The sequence below is a fragment of the Etheostoma spectabile genome, chromosome 24 (genome assembly GCF_008692095.1).
Source record: "Etheostoma spectabile isolate EspeVRDwgs_2016 chromosome 24, UIUC_Espe_1.0, whole genome shotgun sequence".
Classification (NCBI taxonomy): Eukaryota; Metazoa; Chordata; class Actinopteri; order Perciformes; family Percidae; genus Etheostoma; species Etheostoma spectabile.
Window position 1 is genome coordinate 8,360,790 of NC_045756.1, and position 14,765 is coordinate 8,375,554.

The 14,765-nt window shown below is 41.8% G+C and overlaps 1 long non-coding RNA gene across 1 annotated transcript; it reads right to left on the bottom strand.

The window, feature by feature from the left end:
- Positions 1 to 5,630: 5,630 nt before the first annotated feature.
- On the bottom strand, positions 5,631 to 12,137 carry LOC116674095 (uncharacterized). Its single transcript, XR_004327969.1, has 3 exons — positions 12,126 to 12,137; positions 8,493 to 8,503; positions 5,631 to 5,702 (listed from the first exon to the last, which is right to left on the bottom strand). It is a non-coding gene; the product is annotated as an uncharacterized LOC116674095 (long non-coding RNA).
- Positions 12,138 to 14,765: the final 2,628 nt, after the last annotated feature.

Below are 14,765 nucleotides of genomic sequence, written 5' to 3' on the forward strand. Positions count from 1 at the left end.
ACACAAGCAGACTTGGCTTCACTTGCCTCAGCAGTTACATAAATGTAGTCCTCTCTGTTGTAATTTGTGGCCTCAGTGGGTTTTTTGTCTTTCTTTTTTTTTTAATGCGATGTTTATCCCTGCAAACACAGCAAACAGATTCTGTGAGAGCAACGACAGCCGTGAAAAGCATCGGCGAGCACAGCAGGTACTCCTGAGCTCCGCTGTAACAAATACCTCTTAAAGACTCTTATTTAAATGCCCCATCTGCTTTGACAGGTGCTGTTTGAAATCTAACCCCACGGGGGACAACCTTGTAACTTTTTACGCGCCTCTTTGTAACCGCGCGAGGAAAAACAATGGGGAGCGATCGCTTTTGTCAACCCGTCGCACTTTGAAAAAAATATACTGTAGGAAAGAGAGTGTGTGTGTGTGTGTGTGTGTGTGTGTGTGTGTGGGGGGGGGGGGGGGGGGGGGGGGGGGGGAATGATGCCGATGCCTTCAAAAACTTTAACTCAAAAGATTTCTTGCCATGTGGTGACTTTCTACCGTGTGCGCGTGCACACACACACACAAAACCTTCTTTATACACACACACACACTCTCCAAGATCATACTAGTGGAGATCATTTCTTTCTGTCTGTATGTTTGTCATTCCTCCTGTAAAACCCTGATTTGATAAACACAATCCGCTCGTTGGATTATGACTAATAAACCAGCCCTACCTGCTTTCCTCTGCTTTCTCCACGAAGATGAATTACCCATTTAATAAATAATGACATGCAGTGCGCAATGACAATTACCTGACTTATTTTTCATTTGGGGGGTTTGGGTGGGGGTTGGGGGGGTTGGATGGAAGACACCTTACGCTGTCACGGATGGCAGAGTGTAAACTGCACGCTTTAAGCCTTAATTACCTTGTTGTTTTTGTCCCTCCGTCACACTGGCCCCTGCACTCAATCATACTGCTGCCAAAGCCACGGCTCCACTCCAGAGACCCCTCCCCCCTCCCCCCTTTTCCCCCTCCGTCCACTGCAACACATTAAAGATCGATTAATAAACAACATTAATATCTTTTGTTCATCTCTCTCCCAATTCTTTTTTCTTTTGTTCTCCAAAACTGACGCCTTTCCTTTATTAAAATCGCCTTATCGGTCCTTGTCATCAGGCTTTGTTTGCTGTTAAAGGTTCACCAAAAAGCATTGCATTTAATTGCCCACCACCCTTGATTGCAAGCTTGTGTGTGTGTGTGTGTGTGTGTGTGTGTGTGTGTGTACACGCTCAAAAGAGGCCGCCGCCATTAGAGCCTCCTGAAGGATAATTGCTATCAGTGTAATGATCACAGCACTTTCATGTATCGGGCTCCTCCATCTTCCAGATATGTGCCATTAAGAGCAAGGTTGTCTTTGTTGCAGCTCATGCTTGGACAAAGGCCAACCCCCCCCCCAAAAAAAAACACACACACAGCTTAGACATATTTCTAATATGCCAAGATATTCTCCTTGGGAGTGGGGGGGGGGCAGACTGAGAGAAACAGAGACCAAGATTCTGTTTTATCTCATCAGTGGAACAGGCCTGCATCATCAAGGTAACATAAATAATTTATGGCGTCATTGTCGAGCCGTCATCTGCAGCTGAAAAGCTATTAGCGCTGTAAATTAAAATCAATTAAACGCTGTCGCAGAAAAAGTAACTCCTGAGCCAGGTGGGGCTGATTCTCGTAAAAAACAAAACAAAGATTTTGGTGTCGAGACACCACTGTGGCAGAGAAGTGACACGGCTGAACTACACATGGGCAAAGTCTTGATCGTATTATTTTCCAACATTAAGAATGCAGGAGCTCTCAGAGAAAACAAAAGCAAGCAAGGAGGAGAAAAAAGCACTAGCCAGACATCTTGGCATCTGTTACCATTAATTTACTGCTCACTGCTTTCAATGTGATTTCCTCCCATATGTTTCAGATGTGTCTTTGCCTTCGCCCCCTGAAAACAAACGGCTTTTTCTCTGAATTATTCACTCTAGCTCTAACCCCCCCCCCCCCCCCCCCCCCCCACACACACACACACACAGACACACAAGCAAACACAGAAATACACACCCGTAAAAGCACCATAAACAATTCATCCGCGGCTTTATCATTAAAAGATGTCACACGGACTTTTCATGAAAGATACTCCTTGGATTGTGGTCCACATGTTGTGTTCAGTCTTGTTAAGAAAAAAAAGGCAAAAGCGCACACACTCATATCGGCACACATAACAGTGGCAAACACGCAAACAAGTAAAGATCTTGATATACATGTACGTCCTGACACGCACAGTTTATGTGACTGCAAACAAATTGGCTTGACATTTTGACATACTGAAACGCATCAAATCAGGTCTGAAAACACATAAATGGAAAAAACACACACACTAATACAAAATAACTTCAAATATAACAATTCGACAGGATGCATTTCTTCTGGATGTTGTAGCATGTTTCATTTCCCATCAGATAAGCCCCAGGTGTGTCTTCTTACGCCCCTAATATGTTTAGTCTGAACTCGCTCCTGAACACAATCTACTGCGACGGTTCACAATGAAGCAGGAACTGTCCCCGGTAGCCTTTGGCCGATAACAGTCTCCACTGTAATGGCTCCCCATTGTTGTGGAAACACAATGCTGTTTTCGGCCGTGCCACTCTGACAGCGTCGCGGGGCCGGGGCCCGACCTGCCTTTTGAAGTTTCCCTTTTTAGTCTCAGATGCCCTCGTCGAGCCGCCAGCTCTGACTGAATGATTGATGACGCAGATCGGGAGAGGCCACAGAGACTGGAATTTAGATTTTAGGAAGGGTTTTAGGAGTAGAGCAGAGGTGGGGGAAAAATCTATACAGCACAGTATTGCAATATTATTGGTGGCAATACGATACACAGATGCTAAGTGTCAAACTTGTATTATATAAATTGCACATGACAATTTAACTTTTAGTTAATAGAATAATAAAAATGAAATCAATTGCTTTGTCAGTCCACTAGATGAACTGGATAGTAAATAAAAAAACAGTGAATTAGAAAAAAGGTAATTAATTCCAATGTATTTTAGAATATTGCAATTCGTTTAAAGTCGCAATTCCTTTGCATCATGGGGCCGTCACACAGTGCGTATTTTGTAACGTTACCGCGTACAGTATCCACCTCATCCGGCTCATTTTCTCTAGTTTCTGTAACATGTGCAGGACGGTCACTCGAAGTGGCAGTATAGCTTCAGGGCCGGGCCTCTGAAAATGAAAAGTTTGAGTTTACTTTTGTTTTATATCTCCTTTAGTCTATAGTGAGTCACATTAGTTAATTTTAAATGTGTGCAGAGAATGACCGCCAAGCGACCATATTGTTGTTCCCAAGTGACTCGCAATACAGACGGTGAATTTCTGAAGTGTAAAAGTTCTGTCACGCATTTGTAAGTGGGTATACAGAAATCCTTGATCTTTCCTAGTGGGAATAAGTCGTATACCTGCGTATCACACAGACAACACTGGGTGGTACTAACGGAGAATGATGCGTATTCCTCTGGTTGTTGACATCAGTTATACCTTCCGTTTTTGTGCATATTCTGTGGCTACAAATGCAAAATGTCTTGCTTCAGCATGTTGCTCTTTGGACATGCACTCCCCTGTTTTGCTAAAGCATCTTCCCAGTTAACATGTTTGAGTTTCAACAGCATAAATAGACTGGCAGTTATTTTGTGCGACAAAATCCGCAAGTTCATCTTCAACTTTGTCGGAAATTTCAATCTGGTTAAACTCGTTTCCCCATAATTAGTTTACTGTATTTGATCAATTTGATTAAAGGGATGACAACACATGACTGCGGTGTTTAGTTTTAGTTTTGTGTCAAAATCAGACAAGTTTGTCTCAGTCGGAAGGAAAGCTCCTGCTGTGCGAGTTGCTCCAGGTTTGCTCCGAGTTGTATACCCCTGCTGTTTTCAAAAATACATTAGAAACCGCTCACACACACACACGCGGCCTCACAGGCTAACAGCGGACAGCTAATGAGCTCGACCATCATCATCATGTCTCCGAAAAAGAGATTGTGTACTGCAGATGCACTGGCTCGACCTTTCAGCTCACTGCAGCTGACACGTTTTCAGCTTAAGGTAATTGCAAGAATGGGAAGGCTTCAGTCTTAAAAGAAATCCTGTTGTGTTAACAAATAATGAAAAAGGGCAGATACAGTAAAGGGTTAGAGCAGACTAGTGAGGAATTTGAACACAGGGCTGCTAAGGTATCGCCAATGATTTCCTGAATCGATTTGATTCCGATTCACATTGTTTGATTTGGTTCGATTACATTTTTGATTTGATGTCACTCAGGGTTAGGAAAATTTCAGTTCCAATTAAAGCTGCACGATACGAGGAAAATATGCAACAACGTTGTGAAAAAATGCGACAAAAGAAATGTTGGGACGATGATAACAAAACCATGTATTGTGCAGTCCTATTTCCAATACCAGTTTAGCTTGGATATAGATCTCAGGCTACGTTCACACTTGGCATCTTTTTTTTAATCTGCCAGCATCTGTTTTAGATTATAATCCTGTGGAGTAAACCACATTTTCAAAAAAATTGACAGCCGACCAATGAAAAGGGGAATAGCCAGACCTGTCGTTTCATAACGGGAAAGATTGCTGTCGGAGTAGAGCGAGTTATATCACTTTGTTTTATCGAACATAATCACCGCTCCCTCTCTCTGTTTTCTCTCTAGCTCGCTCCACCGCTTTGTTTCATCTAAAGTTAGCATTAGCACTGCTCCACATAGCGCTCTAGCATATTTGCAGTAGCTGTCATGTTATGCTTATTGGAACCAAATCGCTGCCAGTTTCTTTTCTTATTACAAACACGCCACTTCTGATGTAAGTTGTCACAGCAAGAAGCAACCCTCAAATATTATAATTTAAGGATTAAAAACCCAAAAAAGTTTGTACTTTACCTTACACATCTATGGTAAAAAGGCGTAGATTCAAAATTGATTTCTGGATTTTATAAATCGATATTCAATCACTCAAACAAAGGTCGAATTTAATTGGATAATAAATATTTTAACCCATAATCGTTAATTGAAAGTAAATCTGTGTTGGCCATTTCCTTTCAACTGTGGGATGTTAATCCAACTTTCATTTGCTCAAACTTAACTTAATACGTCCCAGTCCTTTTTAACATCTTACTATGAAATACACAAGTTGTTTACGTTCTACAGCTTCGTATATCCATGTCTGTTGGCATTACTTTATTGAAGTTTAGTTCGACTTTGATGAAGATAGCAGCATCTAAGAGATCACGTAACTATGGCAAAATCAGCTAGGAAACTTTCCGGAACTCGAGTGATATCTAAAGACAAATATCAACCAAATTTGCCAAATCCAACCAAAACACACAAGTGCATATTTGTTGGTGAAGAGTGGGTCTTCCCAAGCTCTCCTGCACTGGGAAGAGGTTGGTCATGGGGGTGGATTTATCAGCCATTAAAGAAGACCAATGACAACAGGCGACAGGTTGCACTGGGGCAGAGCCCATATGATCCTGTTTGCAGTTTATTTGAAGTTTGCTTCCCCACTAATAAAGTAAGTAAAGAGATAAAAGTAATGCCGTCAAGAGCGCACAGATTGCTAACTTGGTTTACTTCTCGACGCACCGGGCCCGAGTTCGACTCCGACCTGCGGCCCTTTTCTGTGTGTCATTCCCTCTCTCTCTTGTCAATTAATAACTTATAGTTCATTTTAGTCCAGTCCAGTTATTTTACTGTAAATTCAAGGGAAGAAACTATCAATTAAAAGGTAACTTTTTTCTTTTTTTTCCCCAACCTGGACCCTATTTCCTTGTTGTTGTGTGTAAGTAACAAATTTCAACTTCTGTGCATTGTCTTATCTCCTCAAGGCCGAATGAACTGAACTCTCTACCAACTTGGACAGTCTGAAGCTTCATACTACACACAAACACACACACACACACACACACACACCTCTCACTCCTCACCATACATGCCCTCCCCTATCCCCCCCCCGCTTCCGTCGGACTGCCTCGGTCTCTATTTTGTGTTTTTCCCATCCTCCCGAGTCACCACAAAAAATTCCTTCATGTATCCACATGTACCGTGTGTAGTCTTGTGCATTATGTTATGTTATGTCTTTTACTCAATCTTGCTATAATGCTGATTCTGATGCATCTGAAGTGAAGTGTGTGCATGCGCTGAAAAGTGCATGCTGCCTGTTGCAGTGCTCCGTCTCTGTCTTCTTACTACTGGTGCTACTGTGACACAGAGTTTCCCTTCGGGGATTAATAAAGTATTTCTGAATCTGAATCTGAAATGGGTAAAAACTCTTTGAAATTGGTCCTAAGCGAGAATGCTGCGATCAGCAGCCGCAAACAGGGCTGCAATGTTACCCTATTGGGCCAATGTGCATCATCTTTTTTGTCCACTAAAAGTGCTGTTTTATGTCACTGACACTCGGGTTAATATTTTCAGTATCTGACAACAATATGAAAAGGATTCCTACAGAGATAGACAATTTGTAAGAGAAAAGTCAAAAGTTGTTTTTTTTTAAACCAGAAACAACCTATAGATTGCTATGGCTACCAGACTCCATTTAAAAAAAAAAACAATAAAAAAACAATATTTTGAGCGTGTATAGAGCCAACATATTGTCACATGTAAATAGATAAACTGTTTATTTCAACCAGAACTAGAGTTGTGATGGTTGGAAAAGTGGACAGGGGACCCAAGACGGCTTGTCATAGTTTTATTTTGTTTCTGTTTATTTACATGGAGTCTGGTGGATTTAGTGATGTTTTAATGTACAAAAATAGGATCTAACTCTTTAACAGAAAGGTCCACATTTTTAGAAATCCTTTCCATAATGTTGTCAGACACTTAGAATATTAATCTGAACCCGTCAGTGGCCAAACAAGCAATCTTGGGGACATAAATTAAAGGTGCGCATTAGAGCTGCAAAGATTAATCGATTGATTAGTTGTCAACTTTTAAATTAATCGCCAACTTTTTTGATAATCCATTAGTCGGTTTGAGTAATTATTTAAGACAAAATAAAAATATTATTTGATCCCAGCTTCTTAAATGTGAGAATATTCTAGTTTCTTCTCACCTCTGTGACAGTAAATTGAATATAGACAATATAAATATAGACATTTGAGGTCGTCCTCTTGGATTCCTTGGGTTGTTTTTTTTTTATAAAATCCAAAGTGAAAGTTTAGTGTAATTTGCACTTACGCACATTCCATCATAACTTTGAGTGTGTTTTCTATCCTGCCCGTCTCTTCTGTCTGCGGTAACTTGGTCTACTCAAATCTAGCACACTTTTCGGAAGTAGGTCACATTCAAATGTGTGTTGTTGTCCAGTTCTCATCTGTTCTATTGTAATCTGTTTTTCTGGATTTACAGTTACAGTTTGTTGTCATTCGTTGGACTGTGCATTCAGTACTTTTTGAAGTTTGTGTCTCCACAGACAGACAAACTGTCCCCAGTGTCTCAGACTCCATCCATCCAGACAGCCCTAATGGGAAAAATAGACATTTCTTTTTTGCTCCTTTTTGTCTTTCTTTATTTATTTCTTTATTTATTTTTAGTTCAAGTGCCATCAATGTGACAGGCAGAGAGACGTCTGGGGGGCAGATGATGTCATTTATTGATAAGCTGACAGCCTATCCGCCAACAGAAGGACCATGTCACCGTTCCACCCCCCCTCAACTTAACCACCCATTTACCGTCACTGCTCACAGCCTTATCAAACAAATGGAGATGTAAAAAAGAAATAACCAACAAAGAGTACAGATCTGATTTTCTTCGATTGGAAACAGAGTGTTTTCGGTGCAGTGAGTCATTGTGCACGGCCCACTTCCTTTTGATGTGCGGAGCAGAAATGATACAAATTGCATTCTGTCCCTGTGAAATACAATAAGCGGTCGGCGTGATGGAGAACATTTATTAGCGTGGAGCTTTAAGCGAAGGGCGCCCATCCTTATCTGAAGGGAGTCATCAGCTTCCTTTTTGATAAAAACCAAAAATGGGAGAGGCAGCGGCGGCGATCCCTCTGCGTCTCTGACTCAAAGTGGTCTGATTTACGGTCGTGCTGATTCCATCAAGATGTGGGTGAACTCAGGAAATACGATTGAGGAAATATAATGTTATATATAATTTTACTTGTAATATACAGACCGGCATTTCCTGTTGAACATAACGGACATAATTACTCATTTTACTCAGTTGGTCTCAACTGATTTAGTTAGCAAGAGTTGGACCAGAACTACGTTTTTTTTTGTTTGTTTGAAAACTTTGTACATACTGGAGTAACACACTGTAGTACAAAGAATAATGTCCAGTGTTGGGCAGGTTACTTTTAAAAAGTAATTAGTTACTAGTTACTTCTTCCAAAAGTAACTAAATTAGATTAAAAGTAACTATTTACTTCATAAAGTAACTAATGCGTTACTTTCAAGTACATTCTTAAATGCTCAAATGTGACCCCTCCCCCTTCTGTAATGGTACTTGCATGTTCAATGATTTATGGTAGATCTGAATATTTTTATCAAATGGACACTTAATACAATAATTAACAAAAACAATTTACACAAATCTAAACTATTTTAATGATGCTGTGGTACAAAGTGAGACTAGCCTCCAATCAGACGACATGTATGTAGTTTTATGTCTAGTGGATTGATACAAATAGCACAATAGATGTTTTGGAACTTTCAATATTTATTGCCCCTCAACAGGCCACAGCTGGGCAGTGGTGTGTGTGTTTGTGTGTGTGTGTGTGGTGTGTTGTGTGTGTTGTGGTGTGTGTGGTGTGTGTGGTGTGTGTGTTGTGTGTGTGGTGTGTGTGTGTGTGTGTGTGTGTGTGTGTGTGTGTTGTGTGTGTGTTGTGTGTGTGTGTGGAAAAGTTGCAGGAAAGTCCCCCCCCCCCCCCCCGATTCGCGATACCTGTCTCTCATGGATTGACTCGCTTGTGTTGTGAGTTGTGTGCCCAACTATGCATGCTTTTGAACACCCGCCCAACTCTACCTCTGATTGGCTTACCATGAAACTGTACTTTACATATTCTCTAGAGGAATAAACGTAATAATGCACTTGATTATTGGCTTTTATTAGCCACAAACGCGCTTTATTCCCACTTGGAACATTAACTAATCGATTTTGTTTTATATTGTAAAGTAACGGGAAACTAACTGCTGCTTCTGTCTAATTTTTTTCATTTTATAAAGGGCACAAGCAACAATTGTGGTCATCAGCCCAACTTTTCCACGTGTTACTAGGCGCTTGAATGTTTCCAATTTGCTAATCACAGACACATTTGAAAATCCAATCAATTATTTCACCTACTTACTTCTCTGTGTGTGTTTGAGACCATTACATACAAACTAATTCAAGAGGCGTCGAGCGAACACTCGTCGCTGACCCGGAACGGCTTTCCTCCCTCGCCTCGGTCCGTGAATGGTGGTTGCAGCAGACGAGTTTTTGCCTAGACTTTTGACCCCATGACTGTAATTTGATCCGGAATATGTCTGGATGCCAGCTGTTGTTTAAGGATCACAGCTTTCAGTTAACCACTGTGACCTTTTGGGCTTTGATGGCTGGAATTCAGTTTGTTAATGACGGTTTAGTGTTGATATTGATAGTGTTGGGTGGGATGAATAGGAATGTTTTGACTCCCAAGAGAGATTATCTGTGGAGTGGCCATTTAAAAAAAGAATACCCAATATTCCACATAAATATGTACAGATAATATGGATCTCTGAACTGCGTTCAGACCAGCATGGACCAACATGACGCTGTCCACTGAAACCGTAACAAAAAACAAAGAAAAGAAAATGAAGAGATTCAAAACCGTGAGCCTCTTGTGCAGGTTTTAGTCTGTTGTTCAAGAATTATACAGGATCTGAAACTTAAGCATTGCAGAACAATAATTTCACCTTGCTTTTATCCCATAATGCAAAACGTGGGTCAGTTTAGACGTGAATCGCACAGACGCGGAGCCCCTTTCAGTTGCATGTGCGTGACACTTACACCAACATATGATTCCCACACAGGCCACACTTGCTGAAGATGCAAATTTTTGTTTTGCTTTGGATGTCTGAAAACAGCTACATGTCATAAACAAGACCAGATAGTCACTTAAAGAAATCTGGTCTTTTAGTCAACAGCAGCGCCCGAAACAGACTCTCTATCTGTTGTGTGAAAAATGACCTCATCCACTCAGAGAAGATGTTGGGATAGATGGACAGATAGGCAGAGAAGCGAGTTTGCTTCGACCCAAGGTAAATATAATGTGACAGGCCAGGGTTTCCCCTCGAGATTGTGTAATTGTATTTCCACATTGTCACGTCAAAGTCGTGCAGATCCCCCCCCGAAGCGCCTACAGACAGATGTGCAGTGCTGCATATATTTGAAGGTGACAAACATCACTCTTGCATCATTTTACAGTATTTTTCTGGCTCGACCCCACACCCCCTATTCCCCCATCTACATCCTATAGCATCCCTCCCTGCTCTTCATGGTTCAGTGGTGTTCACCTTTCAGCTCGGTACGGTTTCAACAAACTGCTCAACCCAGAACCTGGACAATGACCGTGTGCTCTGCAGGTCGCTCTTTTATTCTTTATGAGGCACTCTTGCTTGAAACTGGTGCAAAGTGAAGTTTACTGTGTGGATCATACACATGGGCACATATAAGATGCTGACGGTATGATAACCTTCAGCAAAAATATCACTGTATTTTGAAATGTTGGGATGAAAAAATAACTTTTTCCATTGAACACAATGCACAACAGTAAACTGCACTTTTTGTAGTTGAAGACTCAAAATTAAACCTCATACGTTGTAGGTATGTCAAATCGTGGTCTACCTTGAAACAAGTAACCAGCCCAGGCCTAGTGGGTCATGTACGGTAGCCGAGACCGTGTACACAGCCTGGAGACCAGTATTACAGCCGTGCAGCATCAGCGTTCTTAGAAATTGTGATTTATGCCCTTTTAGTTTAATCATTTCAGATGCCATTGAGATGCCAAATCTCATTCGTGAAGAAGATATACGAGGCATTAATGAACACTTAAGATGCGTCCCCTCCAACGGCACCGCAGCAGTTCAGAGCATTGACTCTCAGAAAAGTTGGCTTCAATTTTTTTTTTTTTTTGTCCATCAGGTCAAGGTAGAATGTGTAATTCATCATCACTTTTAAGCATCTGTATTAGAAATTTGTTTGAGTCTTTAATGTGAGACGGCTGTGTGTGTGCATGTTGGAAGCTATCGACCTGAGGCTAGCATTAATACAACGGCAGATGACGGCCCTTTTACCCCGGCCTCCGTCACACATTCAACTTATTTAATTTTTTCCTCATTTTGGAAGTTGTCTGAAGGGAATCAATTTTGACAGAAACCCCTGTAATTAAGTGCATTGGTTTGCCCTCTCGCTAAGCTAATGGCTTTATTTTGACAGTGTTAATTGTCATAATTGTCAGAATTGTACCTCTGACACTCGGCTCGGAGACGTGTCGGCGAGGAATTGTTGCACATTGATGAAATCGTTGTCATACATACTTCATCTCAACGAGCTAATGCGGCCCGCGCCTTGCCTCTCCCCGTCGAGCCTTATGGGACGCTGCAGCGTCGGCTTTCTAATTGCCTCTAATGAAACGCCAGCGAGGGAGGTGATCTATTCCTATTTAGATCTCCGTCTTTAAAGGGAGACAGAGAGACAGATGGGAATGAATAGATGGGAGAGAAACAAGATGGAGGGAGTGAAACAGAGAGTGGTGAGTACACCCTGATGTTGACACAGGGGAGAAAAGGACCAGAGAGTCGAGTAAAAGAAATGGAGAAAGAATGGTCCGGGGAAAATGAGAGGTATCAGGGGGAAACGAGGCCTTTTAAGATACATCTACATAACGATGGCATGCTAATTAAGGCTTAACCCCCCCACCCCCCATCAAACACGGTTGTGAAACTTGACACGGATGTGGTATCAGTGAAGTGCTGCAGGGCTGGTTGTGCATGTTTGGTGTTGGGAGTGGGTTACTATTGTAGTAGAGATGTTGGGACAGCAGATGGTGCTGTGCGTGGCCCTTCAAGTCCACAACATTGTACACCACAGTACAGACCAAGTCTTAGCTTCATGAGGTCCGTTTCCAAAATGTTGATCCTCCTCTTGCGAAATGCTTCTCGAAAAATGAAAACACTGAAAGTATCAATAAAGTGGACATGTAACAGAAAGATCCAAGTCTTTTGTATTTTAGGAGTAGGGCTGCAACTTCAGAGTCTGTGCATTATTTTCTGAATGAATGGATTAGTTGTTGCTGAAGAAAGTGGATCAGTGTTTCCCAAAATTTTAAACTCTTAAAAATCTTATCTTACCATTTTCAGCATGAAACGTGGTTGCGGTTAACGGTGCTTGATGCGACCGGAGTTTAAAGTTAATTCGTTGGAAGTGAAAAGTAAGGGACGTCGGGCGGAACGGAACAATCCCCTAAATGAACCTTCCATATAGACCACGTTGCTTGTGACCTCTTTATAACGGAGCACTGTTTTGTTGGCAGCCAGTGTTTCAGACTGCATGTCTGAGGTATGAGAAGTTCAAATAGAGACAAATCAACATCATTTTAGAGGCCTGAAAATATGACACACATATTTCAGAAGAAAAAAAGTAAGATAAGTCTGAATAATAAACTTAATTTCTTACACAGAATTCGTTTATTATTTGTAGCTCTGTCTCGATGCAACTCGGAGATGTTAAAATGTCTCGAGCAATTGCCACAGAAGTGGATACCCAAAAAACCCAAGAACCCAGAGGAAGAGTCATCTCTGACTTTACGGCAATAATCCGAGTGCAATTATTGCAGCAGCCGCAACAACAACAACAACAGCAGCAGCAGCAGCAGGGTCACAGAAACAGATAATATGCACTGGAAGTTCAAAGGCAAACGATTTAGATGAAATTGTGCGTGTGTGTGCTGGTAAACAGCAACCGGATTATCCGGACGAGGGAAATGGAAGGAGAGGGCGGAAACGAGACGTAGATGGAGAGCGGTTCCTCGGAGAGATTCCTCTCTCCTCCGCTCAGGTCCAGATAAGAGAATTATGGCGCGACAAGGAGAGTTGACAGAGCTTCGCTAAGTCTGTTTATTAGCAAAGCGCACTTCATTAGAAACCCCGAGATCAGGTCGATAACCAACCCCTCCCCCTCTTCCTTCTGTTTGTGAGTAAATAGTTTTTTTGTTTTTTTTGGTAACCTCTCTCCAACCTGGATGGGATTCATAATCTCTACTTTACAAGGCGACAAAGTGTCAAGAGCAGCAGGAGAAAAGGCTAAAGGGAACACACACAAGCACACCAAACCACAACCAAGGGGCTTTTATTTTTTTTTAATTTTTATTTGAAAGATTGATAAATATGGTGGAATCTCAATTAGGGCGTCGGGCACGAATGCAGATATTAAAAATTTTGGTCAAGAATCTAATTAGCTGGAGGTAATTAAACAGTCTCACACAGGGCCATTAATCTTTCCCGTGGACCTTTGATGTTTTGCATACTGTCTTGCAAGTCATTAATAAAATTCATAACGCCTTTTCTTTGTGGTGTTTTATCATGGCCGTTACTCCCCCCTTTTTTTCTCCTTAACCCCCCCTTCCCTGCATCCTCCCTCCCTCCCTCTTTCACTCTTCCTTGTAAGAGAGCCCAGTGCAAGTGTCAACACATCACAAGGGCCTCTCCTCTTGAGTTAATTCACTTTTTGTGCATATTAGATTTTTAAAGTTGCACGCACGGCGACCCCTCCCACCCCAGCATGCTTCAATCCCCCCTCCACCTCCACCACCAACACCACCAACACTTTTTCTTTCCCTCTTTTCTATTTTTTTTGAGAGCACAATTACAGCGGCAGATCAAATTAAATTCTTCTGCAAGCACAGCTCATTTGGAGTGTAAAACATTCCTCGGCAGTGTGCAGCCGAGTGTGCGGCGTGTCAGCGCCTCGCAAGACGGGAAGAGAAGAAAACAGAATTGTGTGGCCATTGTGTCCCCCGTAATTAAATCCCCACAATCAGTCCATCTTAAATCAGTCACGCCGTAAATATGAAAAGGGGGCCGGGATGAGCTTGAGTACTTACTTGGCCGTCAACACAGCGGGGTAATATATGTTATGTAAATGTGTCGGAGATTATAACGCCGCCCGACTGACACGGCAACATTGCAGACGTAAATAAGATGCTTTAAAAATAATAAAAAAATAAAAAAAGTGTGTGTACGTGCTGTGTCTGAATAGGTACATAGGTACAAATATGTATGTGTGTTTGTAAAAAATGCATTTGTATGTGCACGTATAGATAAACTGTTTGTACAGTGTGAATATTTGAATAAGTGTGTGTGTGTGTGTGTGTGTGTGTGTGTGTGTGTGTGTGTGTGTGTGTGTTTGTGTGTGGGTGTGTGTGTGTGTGTGTGTGTGTGTGTGTGTGTGTGTGTGTGTGTGTGTGTGTGTGTGTGTGTGTGTGTGTGTGTGTGTGTGTGGTCGTGGGGTGTGTGCGCGTGCGTGTGCGTGCTGTGAGATACCATGTATGTACACTGTGTGGATCATGTCTGATGCCCATACATGAGCAAATACACAGTATGTTGGATGTGTGTGTGCTTCCTGTAGCTTTTTGTGTTTGCTAACATGTTTTGTGACAAAAATAGCGTGTGGTGTGTGTGTGTTATACAGGCTTGAGTGTGAGGGAAATGCATTACTTAGCCCACTGACTAAAACAAAT